Below are 23,817 nucleotides of genomic sequence, written 5' to 3' on the forward strand. Positions count from 1 at the left end.
TTGGGCTTAGGGTAAGGCCCGTTAGAGGGATTGGGCCCAATTTAGCAAATCGGGTCATTAGTGGGCCACTAGTGGGCTTGGGAATCCTACCTAGTGTTAGGCCATTTTGGAGCATGGTTTGGACCTTAGATATGTACCAAGTTGGTCTAGGGGGTAAAATGGTCATTTTACCCTAAGAAGGATTATTGTTTTGGACTAAGTGATATTTTGGTATTGGTAGCTCAGGGAGCCGAGGGAACAGCAGTTCTGGGGAATTGCCAGTTAGCAGCCAGCGAAGTATTAGCAGGACTTCAGCAGTGCAAGGTGAGTTTCCTCACTGTGTGCATGGTTCTAAGGCCACAATGTTGGCCCATTATGTTTGTGTATAGTAGGAAGACCCGGGGGTTAGCCATGGGCACTGTATGTTATATGTTCCGGATCACGATCCGATGTCGGGCGAGGCCCGAGGAATGTTAGTATGCTAGAGGTCTTTGTGATTCTAGCCGGGGCAAGCCCGAAGTATGTGTAACATCCCAAATTTGAGATCCAAATTGTTTTTCATTTTTAGAGTATATTACTTGTAAAAACAGTTAACGGAAAACAACATTGATATCATTTCAACATAAAGTCACAAATCACAAGTCTCAAACCATATGATCAAATAGTGTAATATCAGAGTACAATCCCAGGTTTCTTAAATGCGGAATATCATGTGTGAATGTGTAATGTATTGCTACCCCTCCATCTCCTTCCCCTTAGATAAAGAGGTACCTGAAACCAAAACTAAAAACCGTAAGCACAAAGCTTAGTGAGTTCCCCATCATACACATACCAAATAATTTATAATATTTGGTATCTTTCAAGCAGTATCTGTCAGGCTTAGCCAGGAGCTGGGCTCCTCCTCGGTATCTTTCAACCGGTAACCGGGAACTAACCTCCCCTTCGGTATCTCTCAACCGGTAACTGGGAGCTACCCTCCCCTTCGGTATCTTTCAACCGATAACCGGGGACTATTTCACCCTTACTACTGCTAAGCACAGTAAACATATCAAGGACAATAATCATATCAGGCACAATAAACATATCTCATATCAACCCTAGAAAATTATCACAAAGACAATCATCTATCCAACACTCTTACTTGTGGGTCGGCATTGTGGTCGTAGACCCACTCCTACTAGGAGAAAACTCACCTCAAAGTCGTGTGGTGTTTGCACTGATCTCGGTACGAAAACCAACTCTCCTCGAATCCTCAATCCCTACACAACAACTTTTCTAAATTATCAATTCATACTCGTAACCCTTACAAGAGCCAACTCAAGTCCAAGATAAGGTCAAGGTCAACACCTTGATCAATGGTCAATCCTCTAGTCAAAGTCAACATATGGTTGAATCGACTCACCGAGTTGGTCCACCTACTCGCCGAGTTGGTCCGCCAACTCGCCGAGTCCCCATGTTCACCTACTGCCATAATCTTGTCCTTACTCGTCAAGTCTAGCAAGAGCTCGACGAGTTCACCTTCAACAATGTAACGCCCGCGTTTCCAGGCTAGGCATTTTCGTTGATGTAATAGTCTAGGTTAACCTTTGTAACCCATTATGAAATAATAGAAGTGTATTATTTGAGTATTATGTGTTTTGTGCTTAATTGCTTAATTATGTGGTTTGATTAATTAAGAATAAAAATAAGCGTCAAAATTTAAGTGTAAAATAAACTTGATATCTTTGGATAATGTTATAGTAGTTGAAACAAGGTTTCCGAATATATAAAGAACGCCCAAATCTGACTTCGTATGAGGAAGTTATGATTTTCTGAAGTTTCGACTTAGCGGTATGCAGCCCGAAATACTCGATTTGAGATCGAGCGGTTTTTAGTCGAATCGATCTAAACGAGAATCGAAGATCTCGTTGTTGGTATCGAAACGATGAAAAGTTAGGCGAGAACGGACGTCAAACGAAGAAGTTATGAATTTATAACGAAGTTTTTCTGTCCCAGCCTACTAAAAATAATTAATAAAAATAAATTCAAAATTAGCCAACGGAGTCTAAACGAGAGTTGTAGAGCGTAGTCTCACCTATGCGTGGATATAAAGAACGTCGAAAACGGAGTTCGTATGAAGAAGATATGAATTTCCGAAGTTTATTAAGTAATTTGTATTTAAATTTAATCTTTAATTCGGATGTATATCCGAAGGAGTCACCGATCTGATCCGAAGTACGCCCAGCGTACCGCGAAGCTTGACGCACCTCGCACTCGAGTTCTTCGAATGACGCATGCAGTGACGCATTCGAAGTCCTACGCCCCGCGTAAGGCAGTACGCCCAGCGTACTGCGATGCCTCAGCCTCCTATAAATAGGATGGGAGGGTTCCGGGTATTTTTGCTCATTTCTTCTCCTTTTTGTGCCGAAGCTCTGCGCGTAAACCCCTGAAGCCATCCCGACACCCCGGATCTCATATCCAAATTAAGAAGGAAGTTTCACACTCCCGGGATCCCGAGAAGTGCGATTCCCGAGCCGAAGCTCTGCCCGCGAGAAGTTCGATTTTTGTAGAGATCTTCCAGATCTGCTGAGGATTACTACTTCTGCAAGCTGTAGTGCTGTCCGATCATCTTCTGATCAAGTGAGTGTATACTACCTTTCATAAACACAATAATAATACAAGTATGTTTTGAGTGTATTAAGTATATTGTTGTTTATATGCGTGAGTGTGTGGTTACTTTCTTCTAACGCATAATTATAAAGTATTTTATACGAAATACGTGTTATGTGTATATTTTGTGTTATATGTGTGAATGTATATTCACCCTCTTCTATCTCATAGATCTGATTTGTTTTCTATGAAATACGTGGTATGTGTGTGTGCCTCATCTGTTATGTGGAATATGTATTGATTAAAGCATGTTATACAGGTTTTTAAACTATGTATAAAAATGTATATTTTTATCTACTAATATGTTGGGTAGAACATGGGTAGATAGTTGGTGTGTAATAAACAGATGAGAGGCCTCGTTGTTGTTTTGATTCAGTCATCTAGTGGAGTTTAGATGATGACCACAGACTATTCTAGACAGTCATGTGGAACACTAGCAGGTTCGCCACCTGTAGGTGTTAATGAACTTGGGTGTTCATTCGTTGTACTCCATCCCCCTCATGGTTGCCTTATTTGACTTATATTGTTGAGGAACCCCTGAAGCATGTGTTGTCGCCCCGATGAAATATTCTTAGACTAGGTCTCTTATGTCAGTTGTCTTAGGGATGTAAAGTGAGAATAACGGGAATGGGTAATTGGGTTATTGTTGGTTGGTGGAATTAAATATGATTATTTATTGTGGGTTGAAAACCCTATATGCTCACCAGGCTCCCAAGCTTGGCCCACTCAGTTTTATTTGTATTACAGGAAGTGGCGCAAGGGCATAAGATGGATGAACCATCAAGTTGTTTTGTTTACAAGTCTGTATATGTATATATTTGTTGAATGACTTGTAATGTTATCGTTTATGCTTTATGGTCTATATATCGGAACATGACATCCCGAGTTTTGATTATATAATGAAAATACATTTCTTTATGAAATGCTTTGGTAAATATTATTTTACCACGTTTTGTTTTTGGGAACAAATTCCGCAACTCTTTCAAATCAAAAGGATTTACTCTGAAATTATTTTAAAAGCATAAATGAAAATCGGTCTTTTCTGGCCGAGATTTTGGGGATGTCACAAACAACACATCGGACAATCTTCAACCGACTCGGCGAGTTCGTCCTCGAACTCGTCGAGTTCATCTTCATCCATATGAAGATGTTCAATCTATGACTCGCCGAGTTCCCCTTGAACTCGCTGAGTCCGTCTTCATGTGGCTGGGACATTGCCTTGAACTCGCCGAGTCTGTTCATCCACTCGCTGAGTCCTATGATTTCCAGGTCCCTAGTGAACCAAAGAAATTGGGGAACCTTCGATCTTAACATCTGGTCCATAAACAGAAAGGGTTTGGGGGAAAATAAACCCCGACTCGCCGAGTCCCATGAACGACTCGCCGAGTCCCTCTTTGTCCAAAACTATACAGTCGATCATAATGGGTCTTAACGCATCCAAATCATAGATCTGGCCTCGTAGGGTCCATTTTATGCGTAAAACTACAAACTTGATGTACATGCATGGGGCCTTTGGCTCAAAAAGCCATAAAAGGAGGTCTACAAGATGCATGGGGTGTTTATGGCAACAAAGTTGGCATCTTTATGCCATAAAGACCCCCAATAGCCCCAGATCCGAAGTGCAACTCAAAGCACACCCACAAAATCCAATTTTTGCCTCTCTATACTCATAAAAAGGGTAGAAATAGCCCCAAATCAAATTCTAAGAGATAGATGGTCAAGGTTCCAGCTTTTTACCTTGAATGAGCTGAGAATGAAGTAAAACTTCTGGATCTCCTTGCTTTTACTTGAACTTCCAAGCTTTCTTCTTCTTCTTCAACTTCAAACACACACAAAAAGCACCAAAAAGGCTCAATAACACTCAATAAGGGTTTAGAGTTTAAATCTAGGGTTGCTTTGAGTTGGGAGGGTGATGAGGCTAGTAACATTAGAGTTTTGTGCAGACAGCTCCTACTCGTTGAGTCGGTCTCCCAACTCGTCGAGTAGATCATTAAACACCCCCGTATAATGTCGAGTCTACTCAACGAGTTGGGCCTCCAACTCGCCGAGTCACAGACTAAATTACAACAATACTTGAATTTAAATACATATTAGGAATCGGGTGTTACAAATCTCCCCCACTTATTTTAGACTTTGTCCTCGAAGTCTACTGTTGAGCCCTGAAAAAGCTCGGGGTAGTGCTCCCTCATCTCGTCCTCCAGTTCCCAAGTCCATTCCGAGCACTTGTGGTGTTGCCATTGTACCTTCACCAGTTCAACCCTTAGTTCCTTAGATCCTTCAACTTCCTGTCGAGGATAGCTACTGGTCGCTCAATGTAATTCAGGCTGTCATCCACCTGAATGTCCTCGAAAGGCACCACTGCATAATCGTCCACCAGACACTTCTGTAACTAGGAGACATGAAAAGTTTTCTGAATCTGACTGAGTTCGGACGGCAGGTCCAGCCTATATGCCACCTTGCCCACCCAGGTTGCAACCTTGAAAGGTCCAATGTATCTGGGGCCCAACTTGCCCCGCTTCCTAAACCGGATGACACCTTTCCGAGGTGACACCTTTAGGAGCACCATATCCCCGACCTGGAATTCCAAGTCCGAACGACGCTTGTCGACATAACTTTTCTACCGACTCTGAGCAGTCTGAAGCCTTCTCCGCACCTGCTGGATCCTCTCCGTAGTCTTGAGTACCACTTCGGTACTCCTCATGACTCTCTGTCCAAACTCACCCCAGCATATCAGGGTCCTAGACTTCCTCCCGTACAACATCTCGAAGGGAGGGCGGTCAATACTCGCATGATAGCTGTTATTATAAGAAAACTCAGCCACAGGAAGGAAAGTATCCCAACTACCTCCGAAATATAAAACACATGCCCGTAGCTGTAACAACGTAAATTTTCAAAAGAAATTTTTGATTTAAAAACATATAAATCCTCATGACACTTTTTGTTAAAATCTCATTTGTTCAATTCACAAAACATAACTCCATGTTTTAGTAATTAATAATCCAGGATCCTCATAACTCTTTCTCTGGTGTGAACAATTAACCGGTGTCGTCCCGCGATCCTGAGGACCTGAAACACATAACACATAACACAGTAAACACAAAGCTTAGTGAGTTCCCCAAAATACCACATAAAACACATATTAGCCACTCGAGGCTATAACTCTATGGACCCTTTGGTCCTAACTCTGTGGACTCTCTGGTCCTAACTCTATGGACCCTATAGTCCTAACTCTGTGGACCTTTCGGTCGTAACTCTATATACTCTGGAACCAACACACAGCATAAATCACATAGAAATAATGTAGTGCATCACATCACATAAATAGCATAAAAAATAATCTATCACATAACTCTAATTACCACTCTAGGTAAAGTATAGTGAGAAGACTCACCTGGCAAGCAGAAAGTAGCTATCCTCACACTTGAAGCTCGTGCATGGTGTATTTTGCTCTATACACCATTTTGACTCCATTGAAGCTCCATAGCTTCAAAGCTCCAAGGTTACTCACTCATGGCTGCCTACTTTGTGGATCTCTAGACCTCACAAGGTCCAAATCTACAATTGACTCGAAAAAGGGTTTGGATGCACCCAAAACCCCATCAATATGGATAAAAGCCTAACTTTACAACCAAGGAATTCTACTCAAACACAAGGGAGGCAAGAGTTGTACCAGATCTAAAGCTTGAAATGAAGATGAGACTGATCCACCAACTCTCCTCTGAGATCCTTGCAACTCCCTTGATCTTCTTCTCAAAGAAATGACCTCCAAGAAGCCTCTTTCCTCTCTAGCTCATAAATAACTCTAGGGTTTCTCTCAAGGGACGAAGACATTGTTGGGAAGGGGCCTAGGAGGCTATAAGTGCCTTTAAATAGGTCCCAAACCCCGAAGATTAGGGTTTCTCTGCCCAACACCTACTCGGCGAGTCCGTCCTCGGACTCGTCGAGTCCACTCATTAAATCCACGGAAGAAACCCGGCTCGACTCGGCGAGTTGGACCCTTAACTCATCGAGTCTCTCCTCTAATCACAAGATTAACCTACGCCATAATACCTCTGAAAATCTGGATGTTACAATTCTCCCCCACTTGAATTAGATTTCGCCCTCGAAATCACTCCGTAACCACACAAAGTTCATTAACACGAAAGACACCACCGGAAGGATCTCATACTACATCGATATCTTTCTCAATGGACACCTGAAACCACACAGAAAACTCCCAATTCCCAAAACTAAACCAACTCTTCGCCCGCTAATATACTCTTTCCTAATATCTGGAAACTCTAGTGACCTAACTCGCCGCCAGACCACCTACCCATGCGATCACCAAGATATTCGCTCCTCGAGTGTCAACCCTGATTACCCACTGATCCTCTGATTCTCACAAGACCGAATCCAACAATCGGATACCTCTCACTCATACCAACATGCTAAAAGATCTGAATCACGCCCCAAAAAAACGGAAGGGTCCACACCTCACTAGGGCTCATCCACTAACCGCTATCAGAACCCATCCGAACACAGAATGCTTAACACTCTGCCCTCAGACACAAGGGAAAAACCATACTCGTTCATAAGTGTCCTCATACATCACATTCGTAAGCCCCAACTTTGTTTCTCATATCCATTTTCAATATTGGGCACTAAGTCAACTCCTAACTCCATAGTTGAACCTCCAAAGATCACCTATAACATGTCCCGAAATGTCTCACCGACTTCCTTCTCACAACAACAATCTCGGCCCGGTGACACACAAGTCACGAAGCCCTCTTTACCCCCCAACGAATACCACAAACCCGTTAAATCGTTTCACCCTCGACCTCTTTCGAACACCACTCCCTAGATACATGCGCCTCGCGGTACCTCCCATACCCGAGTCTCGACCTACACAGGTCTAAGACATCAACTGATAAACAATACCCCTTAACTTGGGACCTATCTCAGAATCTAGAATCTCATCTCACCTACTCAAAGCACCACTAGAGCGAAACTCAAACTCGAGAGTCTGGTCCAACCCAGAATTGGAACCACTCGTCCCTATGAACCACTCAACTCATGACTCATGACCCGCAACCCATGTGTACATCACTTCCCAAATTCCTTCTGATTATGATAACCACACCTTACTCAGTATATAACGATTCCTGATCCTTAAGGAGACCACAGTCTCACTCCTGGTCCGACCATCAGGTCCCTAAAAACTTAATAATAAGGGTACCCAAGCCTAACACTCCTCTGTGTCATGCTCTGACTTGCGAATAATACGGCTTCCTGTTGTATCACGACACCCTCTCGTTGACTAGTGAATACTATGGCTCCCCGCAGTATCACAACACCATCTCGCTGACTAGTGAGTACTATGGCTCCCCGCAGTATCACAACACCCTCTCGCTGACTAGTGAGTACTACAGCTCCCCGCAGTATCAGAACACCCTCTCGCTGACTAGTGAGTACTACGGCTCCCCGTAGTATCACAACACCCTCTCGTTGACTAGTGAATACTACGGCTCCCCGCAGTATCACAACACCCTCTCGCTGACTAGCAGCTCTTTCTCTTATCATCCCACAGTCTCATACTCATGTTAACACCACATTGCGTCCTCTAACTCATGCTCCGTGGACTAACATAGATAGGTACCCACACTCATCCAAACTATACATCATAATATCTGACGACAACCGCCATAACAAAACACCTTTCCCTGCTGCAATCCACCTTCTTAAATGATCCCTCTTGATGTCAATACCCGAATGGCTCCAACTGGAACCATAGATATTTGATACACCACATGCCACCTCAACTCAAGACTCTAAAAATAATTCGGAAATCATGGCATCATACTCAGACACCCCGAAACACCATCGCAGAACATCACGATGTCCTGCCTTAACCACCGATCCCATAGTTACGGCATCATACATGGATATCTCAATGCATTCCCTCGGGATATCATAACTATCCTTCATTTCACACAATGCGCAACTTCAGAGTATCCCAACTCTCAATTGAAACATTGATGAATCGACAATGACTCGGAACATGATGACAACCATCCGCAACTCCCTCCTCTATTGCTTAAAACTCATGCAAGAATACACTGACCGACCCTGAGGTTGGTTGTCTAATTCCACATCTACTCTTCCCAAACTACATATAACAGCACATACATCGGAGCGGAATTTCCCAACCGCCGAACTAACCTTACAAGCCAAACCACCTCGAAGAATTTCTAACCACTACAAGTTCCCTGACCAACGGCCACCGGCCGTGGAGACACTCATCCTTTCACGAGTACGAGCCTCATGCATGAACTTACTCTACACCTCACCTTAACCACCAATAATGCTGGTATTCTGAATCCGTACCACAGGTCTCTATATCCAATTTTCTAACCGCTCTTGAACCAACCTCTGATTCTCTCATTAGAATACCCGGTTCTCCCCCACTCAGGGTTTGAACCATTATCATTTGACGCACCAACAATCTATCCCACAGACTGTTCCCACCAGTAACATCGCACCTACTCCTGGAAGGTGCTACGCACGCTCGATGATCTCCCGACAGAGATCAAGCAACCCCAAATAACCCCAATCTCAGATGAAATCCTTAGAACTTCCCATCATGACTGTCTCTAGTCATTCAGAAACTCACACCCTCCCATCACCGGACCTCCCCAACTGTCCAGTACTAACTCTGACTCTTAGTCTGGAAATAATGAACTATCATTCTCTTCATCCTCGACTCCTCAACCGACGCTCTATCACATCACTCATCATAAGAGTAGAGACTCCACTTCCACTCTCGATACCCATCATAGACAAAAATCCATCGCCCGATATACACTTCTTGATCATCCGTTGCTACAACTACATGTGCCCTACTATACTCGAGTAGGGTGTGTCCTGGTCCTTGACCATCTTAGTTCCCACCGACAGCCTACTCATGCTATATCATTACCTCGCAGCAGACATACTGCCAAATACTCTGGTGGAAGATCGCCATCACTGCTACCCCGCAGGGCTTACCCCCAAGCTCAAAACCGAAGATCTCGACACTGCTTATCTTTCCCACAGGAAACGGAAATAGCACCACTCAGATCACAGAAGGTGACGTCTCCACTATCGTTTGATTGCTCAACTCAAGCCGCAATCCTTCATATAATACCATCTCCACTCATCTTTTAGTCTTGCGACTCTAACTGACATCTCACTAGAAATCTCTCAGAAATCAACTCAAATCTCTTCTTAAGGTATGCTCTATTGAAACTCGTTCAACATGGCCCTCTGGCCCCATATTCTATCACATTCAACCATAGAATAACCCAAACACGACAGGATAACTGGAAAAAGCACAAACACTATCCGCTACGAAGCATAATACTCGAACCATGACATCACCCCTCGCTCTTCTACCAATCATGCTACCCAAACCATGACAACACCCCTCGATTTGCTACTGATCATGGTAGCCAAACCATGACATCACCTCTCGATCTGCTACTAATCATGGTACCCGAAACATGACATCACCTCTCGATCTGCTACTCAGAATTTCTGGAATACTCCCTGCACCAAGTATGGGTCCTCTACTTTCAGTAGTACAGGCCCACACTACCTGCCACATCTACCCATACTCTTTACACGGACTATCCTAGATTCCCTGAGTAACTGCTCAACCCTCTCAATCACCAATCCCCATACGCGTACTTGCTTCCCAACGAAATGCTCTACTTTGCCAGCGTACTCTTCTGACTAAGGTCATTTCCAAGGCTCTTCCTAGGTTCTCACATTTCTCCACCATCAGCTGCTGAAGAACTCCTAATGATGCCAGCTACCTACCTCCTAAATATCGTCATATTCACTTAGTAGTTGTCTCCCGTCACCGAGAGTTCTACAAAGCACGAAGCAAGCAGCATTCGGGCATTGAATAATCTCTACCAACACGATAAACCACTCTAGGTACAACTCCACTGGCTCTACTCACGCTCAAAAGATATCACCGAAATCAAGTAACTCTACCCCTCGTGGGTGTCTAACTATTCTCGCAGTAGGTACCATAAATGCTCATCTAGGTATCTATCCTAGATTACTTCTCTACTCAAGTCCCTTCTCTACAAGGATTCCCGCTGGCTAATCTTACCCAGCACATACTCGAAAGCACATCACAGATAACAGCAACTCCTAGACTAAGTCATCACAAATCAGGCCACTCTAGTCCTAAAATATGAAATACCTAGCCTGTCTATAGCAGGTATAATATCTCATAACATATAAGGTAAGGGTATTATGGGAAATCACCGTTCGGGCTCTGGCTGATTGTACACACTACTCTTTCTTATTTTCTCTTAAAACTCCTGCTCGTTTTAGAAAAATCACTTATTTTGAAAAACTTTCCTCAATTCCTCAGTTTGAGTTCAGACATACCCGAAGGTGCATCCGAATCCCTCAAACCAAGGCTCTGATACCAACTTGTAGCAACGTAAATTTTCAAAAGAAAATTTTGATTTAAAAACATATAAATCCTCATAACACTTTTTGTTAAAATCTCATTTGTTCAATTCACAAAACATAACTCCATGTTTTAGTAATTAATAATCCAGGATCCTCATAACTCTTTCTCTGGTGTGTACAATCAACTACTACCGTCCCGCGATCCTGAGAACCTGAAACACATAACACATAACACGGTAAGCACGAAGCTTAGTGAGTTCCTCAAAATACCACATAAAACACATATTAGCCACTTGAGGCTATAACTCTATGGACCCTCTGGTCCTAACTCTGTGGACCCTCTGGTCCTAACTCTGTATACTCTGGAACCCACACACACAATAAATCACATAGAAATAATGCAGTGCATCACATCACATAAATAGCATACAAAATACTCTGTCACATAACTCTAATTACCACTCTAGGTAAAGTATAGTGAGAAGACTCACCTGGCAAGCAGAAAGCATCTATCCTCACACTTGAATCTCAAACTCGCCACCGCCTAACACATAGGATGAATATCTCTTATAATAACTCTTTTTCACGACTCAGATAATCAAGGGCGGTTCCTTCTCTTTCTAACTCTCTAAAGTGGGTAGAAGACCATTTTACCCTTCAAAGGCCTCTATTACTTATGTTGACCAAAATCCAAAAGTCAACATAAGTCAAGCTCAAGTCAACAGTCCACATTTGACCCTACTCATCGAGTGCACCCATGCGACTCTTCGAGTCCCCTCGCATCAACTGAACTCTACCTAGGACTCACTCAGCTCGTCGAGTTGACTCCCAACTCGGCGAGCCAACACTGGGTTGAGACTACTCGGTCAAACCCACTGCGACTCGTCGAGTCACCCATGGACTCGGCGAGTTGGCTCCCACAGATTTCTCATTCAGCCATTTGAGGTCAAATCTGCAACCCAAAATCATAGATCTAACCCCCTACTACCCAAAAGTCACGCAAAGGTCTGAACTTGAGGCCCGTGTATGGTGTATTTTTCTCTATACACCATTTTGACTCCATTGAAGCTCCATAGCTTCAAAGCTCCAAGGTTACTCACTCATGGCTGCCTACTTTCTGGATCTCTGGACCTCACAAGGTCCAGATCTACAATTGACTCGAAAAAGGGTTTGGATGCACCCAAAACCCCATCAATATGGATACAAGCCCAACTTTACAACCAAGGAATTCTACTCAAACACAAGGGAGGCAAGAGTTGTACCAAATCTGAAGCTTGAAATGAAGATGAGACTGATCCACCAACTCTCCTCTGAGATCCTTGCAATTCCCCTGATCTTCTTCTCAAAGAAATGACCTCCAAGAAGCCTCTTTCCTCTCTAGCTCATAAATAACTCTAGGGTTTCTCTCAAGGGACGAAGACATTGTTGGGAAGGGGCCTAGGAGGCTATAAGTGCCTTTAAATAGGTCCCAAACCCCGAAGATTAGGGTTTCTCTGCCCAACACCTACTCGGCAAGTCCCTCCTCGGACTCGTCGAGTCCACTCATTAAATCCACGGAAGAAACCCGGCTCGACTCGGCGAGTTGGACCCTTAACTCGTCGAGTCTCTCCTCTAATCACAAGATTAACCTACGCCATAATACCTCTGAAAATCCAGATGTTACAGTAGCTTATCCTCCAGAGTCTGGATGGTCCGCTCACTCTGACCATCCGTCTGCGGGTGAAAAACAGTGCCGAAGTGCAGACGATTACCCAACTCTTCGTGAAACTTCTACCAGAATCTAGAAGTAAATTGCACGTCTTGGTTCGAAATCACCGAAACTAGCACTCTGTGCCGAGCTACTACCTCTCGGATGTAGATATTGGCCAACTTCTCGGCCGAGATGCTCTCCTGGATTGGTATGAAATGGGCACTCTTGGTCAACCGATCCACGATGACCCAAATCGAATCCACTCCCCTTGCAGTCCTGGGAAGCTTTGTGATGAAATCCATTGTGATATATTCCCATTTCCACAGCTGGATATCCAACGGCTGGGTCTTGTCGTAAGGCCTCTAATGTTTGGCCTTGACCTTCCTGCAGGTCAGGCATCTCTTAACGAACCAAGCTACATCCCTCTTCATGCAGGGACATCAATAATCAAGGCGAAGATCCCTATACATCTTCTACGCCTCAAGATGGATAGAAAACCTGGATTTATGCGCCTCCTCCATCAATACCTGGCATACACCTCCATGATATGGATCCCACACTCTATGGTGTAAGGTCAACAATCCCCGACTGTCATAATAGAAGGAGGAAACCTGGCCCACGATACGCTCACTCTTACGATGTTCCTCTTTCATAGCCTCCTGTTAGGCCTCTCGAATCCGCTCCAACAGCGGAGTCACCACGGTCATCCTCATGCAGATGTCTTTGATCAGCACTTCTTTGCGGCTAAGCACATCGGCCACGACATTGGCCTTCCCCGGATGATAGAGGATCTCACAATCGTAATCCTTCACCACATCAAGCCACCGACGCTGCCTCATGTTTAGATTCGGCTGATCCATAAGGTACCTCAAACTCTTATGGTCCGTGTAAATAGTACAACGGACCCCATAGAGGTAACGACGCCAAATCTTGAGGGCGAAAACAACTGCCCCCAACTCCAATTCATGTGTCGGATAGTTCGCCTCATGTGGCTTCAGCTGCCTCGAAGCATAGGCGATAACATGCCCCCTCTGCATCAATACCGCGCCCAAACCCGAGATGGACGCATCGCAATATACCACAAAATCATCAATGCCCTCTGGCAGGGCTAAGATTGGCACCTCGCACAATATTTGTCTCAGAGCCTCGAATGCAGCCTGCTGCTCTGGCCCCCAGCGAAAGACCACGGCCTTCCTTGTCAACTAGGTCAAGGGCACGGATATCTTAGAGAAGTCCTAAATGAATCTCCAATAATAACTTGTCAATCCCGGGAAGCTCTGAATCTCAGATGGAGACTTCGAGACCTCCTACCTCATCACGACCTCCACTTTGGCCGGATCGACTGAAATTCCGTCCTGATCGACAAGATTTCCAAGAAACTGCACCTCGCGCAACCAGAACTCACACTTGGAGAACATGGCATACAAAATCTCCCTCCTAAGAGTATCCAATACCTCCCACAAGTGCTCTTCATGTTGCCCCTGAGTCTTGGAATAGACTAAGATGTCATCAATGAAACTATCACAGACCGATCCAACATCGATTTACACATGCGGTTCATGAGATCCTTAAACGCGGCAGGAGCATTGGCGAGCCCAAAATGCATCACCACAAACTCATAATTTCCATATTGCGTCTGAAACGCAGTCTTCTACACATTCTCCTCTCGGACCCTCATCTGATGGTAACCCGAACACATATCTATCTTAGAGAACCAAAATGCTCCCTGAAGCTGGTCAAAGAGTTCATCAATCCTTGGGAGTGGGTAACAATTCTTCACCGTTACCTTATTCGGCTCCCGGTAGTCTATACACATCTTATGCGACTCGTCCTTCTTTTTCACGAATAGTATCGGGGCTCCCCAGGGCGAACTACTCGGTCTGATCCATCCCTTGTCTAACAGCTCCTGCAGCTGTGTAGACAACTCTTGCATCTCAAGAGGAGCCAATCGATATGGTTCCTTGTATATTGGAGCCGCACTAGGGACCAATTCGATCCTGAACTCCACCTACCTCTCCGAAGGTATCCCAGGCAGCTCCTCTAGAAATACATCCACGTACTCTCGTACCACTGGCACATCACTCACCATCGCCTGACCCGCCTCTTGAGTATCCAAAACATAGGCGACATACCCCGCGCAATCCTGTTGGAGGTAGCGCCTAGCCCTCGCTGCTGAACATAAAGCTGGTCCACGTTGTGGCCACTCGCCTTGAATCACCAGCTCTCCCCCACATAGGGTCCTGATTTGAATTAACTGTTGCGCACAGTCGATCACTGCCTCATTGGGGCTCAACCAATCCATCCCTATGATGACCTTTTTCCCCCGCAATGGTACAGGAACCAAATCTACCAAGTAGCGATCCTCGTACAACTTTAGAACACAATCTCTGAAAACCTCCGACGCTCGCACTGACCGGTCATCCGCAATCTCGACCTCTAGAGGGAAATCTAACATGCCTGAAGACTCAGGAAACCTCTTGCTAAGCGCAAGAGAGACAAATGATCGGGTATGACCCGAATCAAACAACACGTGAACCGGAATATCGTTCACATGGAACGATCCTAAACAAAACATATAACATAATACATCAACATCACAAGCGGCATATATAATATATATATATATATATATATATATATATATATATATATATAGAGAGAGAGAGAGAGAGAGAGAGAAGAAACCATACCCGTCACCACATCGGGTACGGCGCGTGCCTCCTTGGCTGTTAACTGGAAAGCTCGGCTCCTCATCACTGGAGCCTCTGACTGTACATTCTAGCCATCCGTAATCCGCGTAGTCGCTGGAGTTGGCGCCACCACTGTCGCTGCTGTTGTTGCTGTCAATCTAGGACAGTTAACCTTTTTATGGCCCCTCTGATTGCAATGAAAACAAATCAGATCCGAAGTCTGAACAGTGGGCACATGAGCAGCACAATCTCTGCCAAAATGCCCCGTCTTGCCGCACTTGTAGCAACCCGATCCCGACCCAGTGCGGCAAACTCCCTCGTGTGACCTACTGCATTTCCCACAGTGGTCCCGGCCCTGCTGGCCCTTCGACCTAGAGTCGAATCCCTTGGGTTTCTTCCCTGAAACCCCAACAACATGTCCTGTCTCCGCTTTCCTTTTCTTGAGGTGCTCTAAATCAATCTCTCTCTCCCTCGCCCTGGCAATCATGGAATCCAAAGTCGGGCAAGCAGAATAGCTGACATGCTCCCGAATGTCAGCCCTCAACATATCATGGTAGCGGGTCTTCCGCATCTCCTCATCTCCTGCGTACTGAGGTACCAACAAGGCCCTATCCCAGAACTTGGCGGTGATCTCCGCCACAGTCTCAGTGGTCTGCCTCATATCAAGAAACTCACTGGCCAGCTGCTGAAGCTCCACAACCAGCGCAAACTCAGCACTGAACCTGGTCACAAAATCTGACCAAGTCATAGCCTCAATGGTTGGGGCCCCCAGTGAATCATCCACTAACTCCCACCAATCTCTGGCTCGATTCCTCAAATCACCCGCAGCAAAGCAGACCTTCGACCCCTTTGGGCAGAAGCTCGTCAACTATGCAGAATCGATGTCTGCAATCCATCTCCTAGCCATAATGGGGTCCTTCACCCTGTGAAAGTCTGGCGCACCACTCCCCCGGAATTCCTTGAAGGATAGTGTGCGCATACCTGACTGGCTAGACGCCAAGTCACTCCTGAATATCCAAAGGCGATCCTCCATCAGCTCAATAATCCTCTCCTTGATCGACCCGAAAATAACTGTGGTCGCCTCAAGGATACCTCTCGTGATCTCATACGCGATGAACTCGAGTAGCCCGTCATCAACCTGCTCGGATCCCACACCCGAGCCTGTCCCTGATCCCGACCCAGATCCTGCTCTATGTCGCATGATCGCCATACTGAAAATAAACACAATGATGTCAAGGTCATACATACTCTCGAGAGGTCTCACACACTCTCCAAGTATCCTGGTTCTATCTCAGCCCTCCTTGATTTGAGTATGGATCCTCTACTTCTAGTAGTACGTGCCCATACTACCTTCCACATCTATCCGTACTTTCCTCAAGAATTGCCTTGACTTCGCCAAGTCCCTTTTTACTTCCCAACTAACCTCATCCTAGGCTTGTCCTAAGGCACTCTCCGACCTACTCTCCGCCATCAGTTGCACGACGAGTCCCTACCATCTTTCCCTAACTAGATTGTGGATACTATTACATATCCGCTCACTACTTAGTTAAAGCTAGCCGGAACCCCCCATTAGCACAAAGCAAGCAGCATTCATGCATTGAGTAACAAATACCAAGCATAACCTAATCAGGCTACCATACTGCTGACTAACCAGCCCTAGCATATAGCTTAGTAAACTCACACAATAGGCATATAAGGCATCCCTCCTAGATCCTTAGCCCTAATCTAGCATGCAGTTCTCATACTCATATCATATAACATAACATAGAATGTATGGGTATCTTGGGGAAACTTACTTGAGCTCGGTCGGTTGCACGCATCACACACCTTGTTCTTTCTCAAAACTCCTTATTTGAAATTTTAGAAAACCATTTTTCTTGTAAAAATCATTCAAGCCCTCGATTTGAGTTCAGACACCCCCGAAGGTGAGCCCAAATCCCTCAAACCAAGGCTCTGATACCAACTTGTAAGATCCCAAAATTGAGACCCAAATTTTTTTCATTTTTAGAGTATATTACTTGTAAAAACAGTTAACGAAAAACAACATTGATATCATTTCAACATAAAGTCACGAATCACAAGTCTCGAACCATATGATCAAATAGTATAATATCAGAGTACAATCTTAGGTTTCTTAAATGTGGAATATCATGTGTGAATGTGTGATGCGTTGCTACTCCGCCGGCTCCTTCCCCTTAGATGAAGAGGTACCTGAAACCAAAACTAAAAACCATAAGCACAAAGTTTAGTGAGTTCCCCCATCATACGCATACCAAATAATGCATAATCTTCGGTATCTTTCAACTGGTATCTGTCAGGCATAGCCAAGAGCTGGGCTCCTCCTCGGTATCTTTCAACCGGTAACCGGGAACTAACCTCCCCTTCGGTATCTCTAAACTGGTAAATGGGAACGACCCTCCCCTTCGGTATCTTTCAACCGGTAACCGTGGACTATTTGACCCCCTACTACTGCTAAGCACAATAAACATATCAAGCATAATAATCATATCAGGCACAATAAACATATCTCATATCAACCCTAAAAAATTATCACAAAGACAATCATTTATCCAACACTCTTACTTGTGGGTCGGCATTATGGCCGTAGACCCACTCCTACTAGGAGAAAACTCACCTCAAAGTCGTGTGGTGTCTGCACTGATCTCGGTATGAAAACCAACTCTCCTCGAATCCATAATCCCTACACAAAAACTTTTCTAACTTATAAATTCTTACTCGTAAACCTTACAAGGGCCAACTCAAGTCCAAGACAAGGTCAAGGTCAACACCTTGATCAATGGTCAATCCTCTGGTCAAAGTCAACATTTGGTTGACTCGACTCACTGAGTTGGTCCGCCAACTCGCCGAGTCCCCATGTTCACCTACTTCCATAATCCCATCCTTACTTGTTGGGTCTAGCAAGAGCTCAACGAGTTCGCCTTCAACAACACATTAGACTATCTTCAACTGACTTGTCGAGTTCGTCCTTGAACTCGTCGAGTTCACCTTCATCCATATGAAGATGTTCAGTCTATGACTTGCCGACTTCCCCTTGAACTCGCCGAGTCCGTCTCTATGTGGCCGGGACATTGCCTTGAACGCGTCGAGTCTGTTCATCCACTCGTTGGGTCCTATGATTTCCAGGTCCCTAGTAAACCTAAGCAACTGGGGAAGCTTCGATATTAACATCTGGTCCATAAACAGAAAGGCTTTGGTGGAAAATACACCCCGACTCGTCGAGTCCCTCTTTGTCCAAAACTATACATTCGATTATAATGGGTCTTAACGCGTCCAAACCATAGATCTGTCCTCCTAGGGTCCATTTTATATGTAAAGCTACAAACTTGATGTACATGCATGGGGCCTTTGGCTCAAAAAGCCAGAAAAGGAGGTCTACAAGATGCATGGGGTGTGTATGGAAACAAAGTTGGCATCTTTATGCCATAAAGACCCCCAATAGCCCCAGATCCGAAGTGCAACTCAAAGCACACCCACAAAATCCGATTTTTGCTTCTCTATACTCATAAAAAGGGTAGAAATAGCTCCAAATCAAAATCTAAGAGATAGATGGTCAAGGTTCCAGCTTTTTACCTTGAATGAGCTGAGAATGAAGTAAAACTTCTGGATCTCCTTGCTTCTACTTGAACTTCCAAGCTTTCTTCTTCTTCTTAAACTTCAAACACACACAAAAAGAACCAAAAAGGCTCAAGAATACTCAATAAGGGTTTAGCGTTTCAATCTAGGGTTCCTCTGAGTTGGGAGGGTGATGGAGGTTGGTTTGGGACGAGATAAAGTGTTTAAATAGGGTGCAAACCCTAAACATTAGGATTTTGTCCAGACAACTCCTACTCGCCGAGTCGGTCTCCTGACTCGTCGAGTAGATCATTAAAAACCCCCGCATAATGTCGAGTCTACTCAACGAGTTGGGCCTCCAACTCGCCGAGTCCTAGAGTAAATTACAGCAATACTTGAATTTAAATATGTACCGGGAACCAGGTGTTACAGTATGTTTATATGGTAGTATGTTCCGGAATAGGGTCCGATGCCGGGGCAAGCCCGAGGAAGATTTATATATGCATGTTAGACTATACTTGTTGTCTTTGTGATACTTGTATGTACCTAGTAGGGAGGTGAGTGTGGGCGAGGTCCTGTATCTTATCACTAGTTGAGTATGGATGGGGTTCCATATCTCAACATTAGCATAGTAGGGGCGAGGCCCGAGAGTAGTGAGTATCGGCATGGGCCCGTATCTCACTGACAGTAGGAGTGTCGACGGGGTTCCATAGCTCATCAGTAGTAGACCATGGGTGGGACCCAAGTTAGGCGAGACCTTCGAACAGAAGTACAGTAGAGTATGTTTCTTTATGTGCTAGTATGTTATATGTTTTTATGTATATAGCGGGCGAGGCCCGGAGACAGGCGAGGCCTAAGAGAGACAGATTTGTATACCGAGCGGGGCTCGATGCTAGGCGGGGCCTGATGCCTGGCGAGGCCCGATGCCGGAGCGAGTCTGATGTCGGGCAAGTCCCGATGCAGCGGGCGGGGGCCCAGTATGTGGTTATATGTATGGTATGTGGTAGGTTGGGGAACTCACTAAGTTTCGTGCTTACAGTTTTCAGTTTTGGTTTCAGGTACTTCCGGTAGCGGATGGAAGAGCTCGGGATGACTGCATGGCACACACCAAGAAGTTCAGCCTATGGTGTTTTACTCTGATAAAATAATCTTGTTTTGAATTAATATTCTGTTTTGAGAAAACAACTTATGTTATGAAAGGAATGATTTGATAATTATGGTTTGTTTAATGATTTAAAAATGAAATTTTTGGTCTGAATTTTTGAGATGTTACACCTATGAGACGAGTATCCTTCAACATTCGAGCACTTACCATCAGACCAACCTGTTTTATATGTTTTTAACTCCCGGAATGAATATATATATATATATATATATATATATATATATATATATATATATATATATATATATATATTTACGGAACATATATTATATTTTATAAAATTCAGTTCGGTTCAGTTTTTCTCGGTTTTCCTCGGTTTCTAATATTTCTGAAAGCGAACCCAAACCAACATTTTTAGTTTTAAGAAATTAAAACCCAAAACAAACGATTAGGGTTTAGTTTCGGTTTTTTAGTTTCACTTTCGTCAGTTTTTGTCGATTTTTGGGTTTCGGGTTCGGGTTTGCTCACCCCTACATCTAACTAGTGCTTTTGAAAATTTTGAGAAACTTCTTTTTCGTCGATTTTTGGCAGGCAGATCGAGAGGCCACACCTCCCATCTCCTCCCTATAAAGAGAGAAGGTCGGTTATGACATCCCTAATTTTCGTGGTCCAAAAAACTTTTTATTTATGCTTATTTTAAATCAAAGTGATATTTAATTATTTATAAATATGGAATTTGTCCCATAAAAAGTATTTCCAAAGAAAATGTTTTTCATTGATTATTAAAATTTGATATGTCATAACTCATAACTGATATAAAACATAAGTATAATTGTAATCCTTGTAGGCCTTACATTAACTTATTGTACTATTGGTCTAAACTCCTCGAATCTCTCAGTGGATTGTACCTTCGTACCACTACTTGTGATATAAAGAAACTGAGTGGGTCAGGCTTAGGAGCCTGGTGAGCACATAGGGTTTTCAACCCATAATATTTTAATAATATATTTTTCACAATAAACAAATAATCCTGATTACCCATTCTGTTATTCTTACTCTCTAATCCCTAATGCTAATCTCAAAAGACCTACCCTAAAGGATCTTTATGAGTAGACAATACCGCTTTGGGGAATCTGTAGCAATATGTATCAATAAGCAACCCTGAGGGGAATAGAGTACCCAAACGAACAACATTCCTTTTTCTCTGAAAAGTATGATCGTTAACACCTACATGTGGCGAACCTGCTAGTGTTCCACCAGGCTACCTAGAATAGTTATTGGTCGTCACTTATACTCTGTTAGATGACAGGTCGCGATAATACAATGTGTGACATCTCACCATTATTTTATTTTCCCAAAAACTTTTTACTACCCAGCCCATTATTGTATCTTTCTCAAAACCCTTTTACTTCCTAATGCAAACTTGAATATGATAAAGTAATTTATATACGTAAAATCATATCATATTATTGCACATAGCAAAGGTATTAAGAACACGAATAATAAGCACACATTGCATCTCACCATTATTCTATGTGTAAGTTGAAAGTAACTATGCGCTCACTGTTAAAGTGGATGCCTTAGAATTTGGGCAGCATTTCACCTTAGCACCTTGACGTTTCCCTTGACCTGAACTAGGTATCATTATTGCTAAGTCTTAGTCTGATATTCATTATGACTAATGATAGTCTAGATTCCTCAACAGTCTCAATGTCTACATCAAGATCTATCAAGTAAGGAATAACCAAGTAGGATCATATCGGAGGTAAGGTTCGTTTGGTATACAAAATATACTATTTGGAAATCCCACTTTAAACACCTTACTGAATCTAGCCTAGAAATTATCCCCGTAAGTAGATCAATCAGTATAATGACTTGGAATCACTAAAAAATCTTATTTATAGGTTCATAATAACGACTATGAACATAAATAAAAGATACACTTGAAAATAAAACAAGTGTAGCTTAACTTACAAAGATTTTAGCGAAAACCGAGAAATTATGCAGGTACAATCCCGACACAAAAGCTTCTATTTTTCAGACCCTCTGATGCACTAGAGCCTCACTACTAACCAATGAAAACCCCTAAAATTAGACCTAAAGAAATATGGAGGTTTGAGAGTGTTTTGGTGGGTTTGAGTGAGAAATAAAGTGAAAAACGGAGGGATATATATAGGCTGCTGAGAGGCACGCCGCACACAAAAAAGGGGCGTAATGTGTACTCTTGTCATGCTAGCTCCTCTTAGCCTTTACCACGTGTCCGATTTCCCTTGGGCCTCCTCCTCTTCTTCTAGAACATATCACGGGTCAGCTTATGATGGCGCCACGTGTCGCAACCATGTGGTGCCACGTCATCGTGTCTCTAGGAGGAAATGGGCGGCTGACCATGTGACGTGGCGCCACCAGGTGGTGACACGTCATCAGCCTAGGCGGTTTCTCGCAGATCTTGGACAGCCATAACTTTCGCATACGAGCTTCATTTTTAACGTTCTTTATATCCTCATAATCATCTCGATGAGCTATACAACTTTCATTAAGGTCTCAATAGCTAATTCTCACTTTAACTAAAATTCATATTTAGACCAGTTTAGATTGTTAAAGTATGTGCTAAATTCATAACTCCTTCATATGAACTCCGTTATCGACTGTCTTTATGTCGAAGAGTTTATATTTACGAGATCTTCAATTCTCGTTTAGATTGTTTTGGCTAACAATCAATTGATTTTAATTTCGATTTCTATGTCCGCACTGTTGCGTTGAAACTTCGAAAAATCATAATTTCCTCATACGAAGTTAGATTTGCATGTTCTCTATATACACACTCTCGGTTTTACGACTGTTATGAATTTCATTTAGATCACTTAGACTAATAAGTAATCTATCAAAATTCACTTTTTACGATACGTAGAGTCGTTTCGGTTTAATCGTGAAACTTCGAACAATCATAACTTCTTCATACGAAGTCGGATTTCAAAATTCTTTATTGTATGAAATCTTTGTCACATATACTATAACTTTGTTTAAGATTATTTATCCTACATAACCTTCTATAAAAATGTCGGTTTATTGTTTATTATATCTTAATTATCTAGCCCGAATATACGGGTATTACATCAGCCATCCTCTCTCTCTCTCTCTCTCTCTCTCTCTCTCTCTCTCTCTCTCTCTCTCTCTCTCTCTCTCTCTCTCTCTCTCTCTCTCTCTCTCTCTCTCTCTCTCTCTCGGTTTTTTAGCCACTGCATCGCCCTACACCTCCATTGCTCCGACAAACATTATAGACCCTCTGCTTCCACCTGTTGTCGTCACTCCCTCCTACCAACAGTGCCATCACAAGCTAGCAACAACCAAGGAAGAACCACCTTCAAGCGGTTTTCCGGCAACTCCCGAGTAGTTTTCTGACGGATTTGGGCAGTTTTCGACGAACACTTTTCAGCCTAAAATAGTTTCTTATCAGCCCAATCTACAACCCTCTCACGACATTACGTTGAAATGAGGTGTCATTTGTGACGTCCTGAATCACAATCCGATTCCCGGTCTCGACAACAGTTTCTACACACGCTTCGAAAGCGAGTTCATGGCCCCACCTTTGAACTCTTTAATGTGAATGCATGCAAATTTACTTGATATTATTTTATATAAACGTTTTAAATTGTTATTTAATTGTTTATATATTTGTAATAATT

Source organism: Lactuca sativa, chromosome 2 (genome assembly GCF_002870075.4).
Source record: "Lactuca sativa cultivar Salinas chromosome 2, Lsat_Salinas_v11, whole genome shotgun sequence".
NCBI classification, from domain to species: domain Eukaryota; kingdom Viridiplantae; phylum Streptophyta; class Magnoliopsida; order Asterales; family Asteraceae; genus Lactuca; species Lactuca sativa.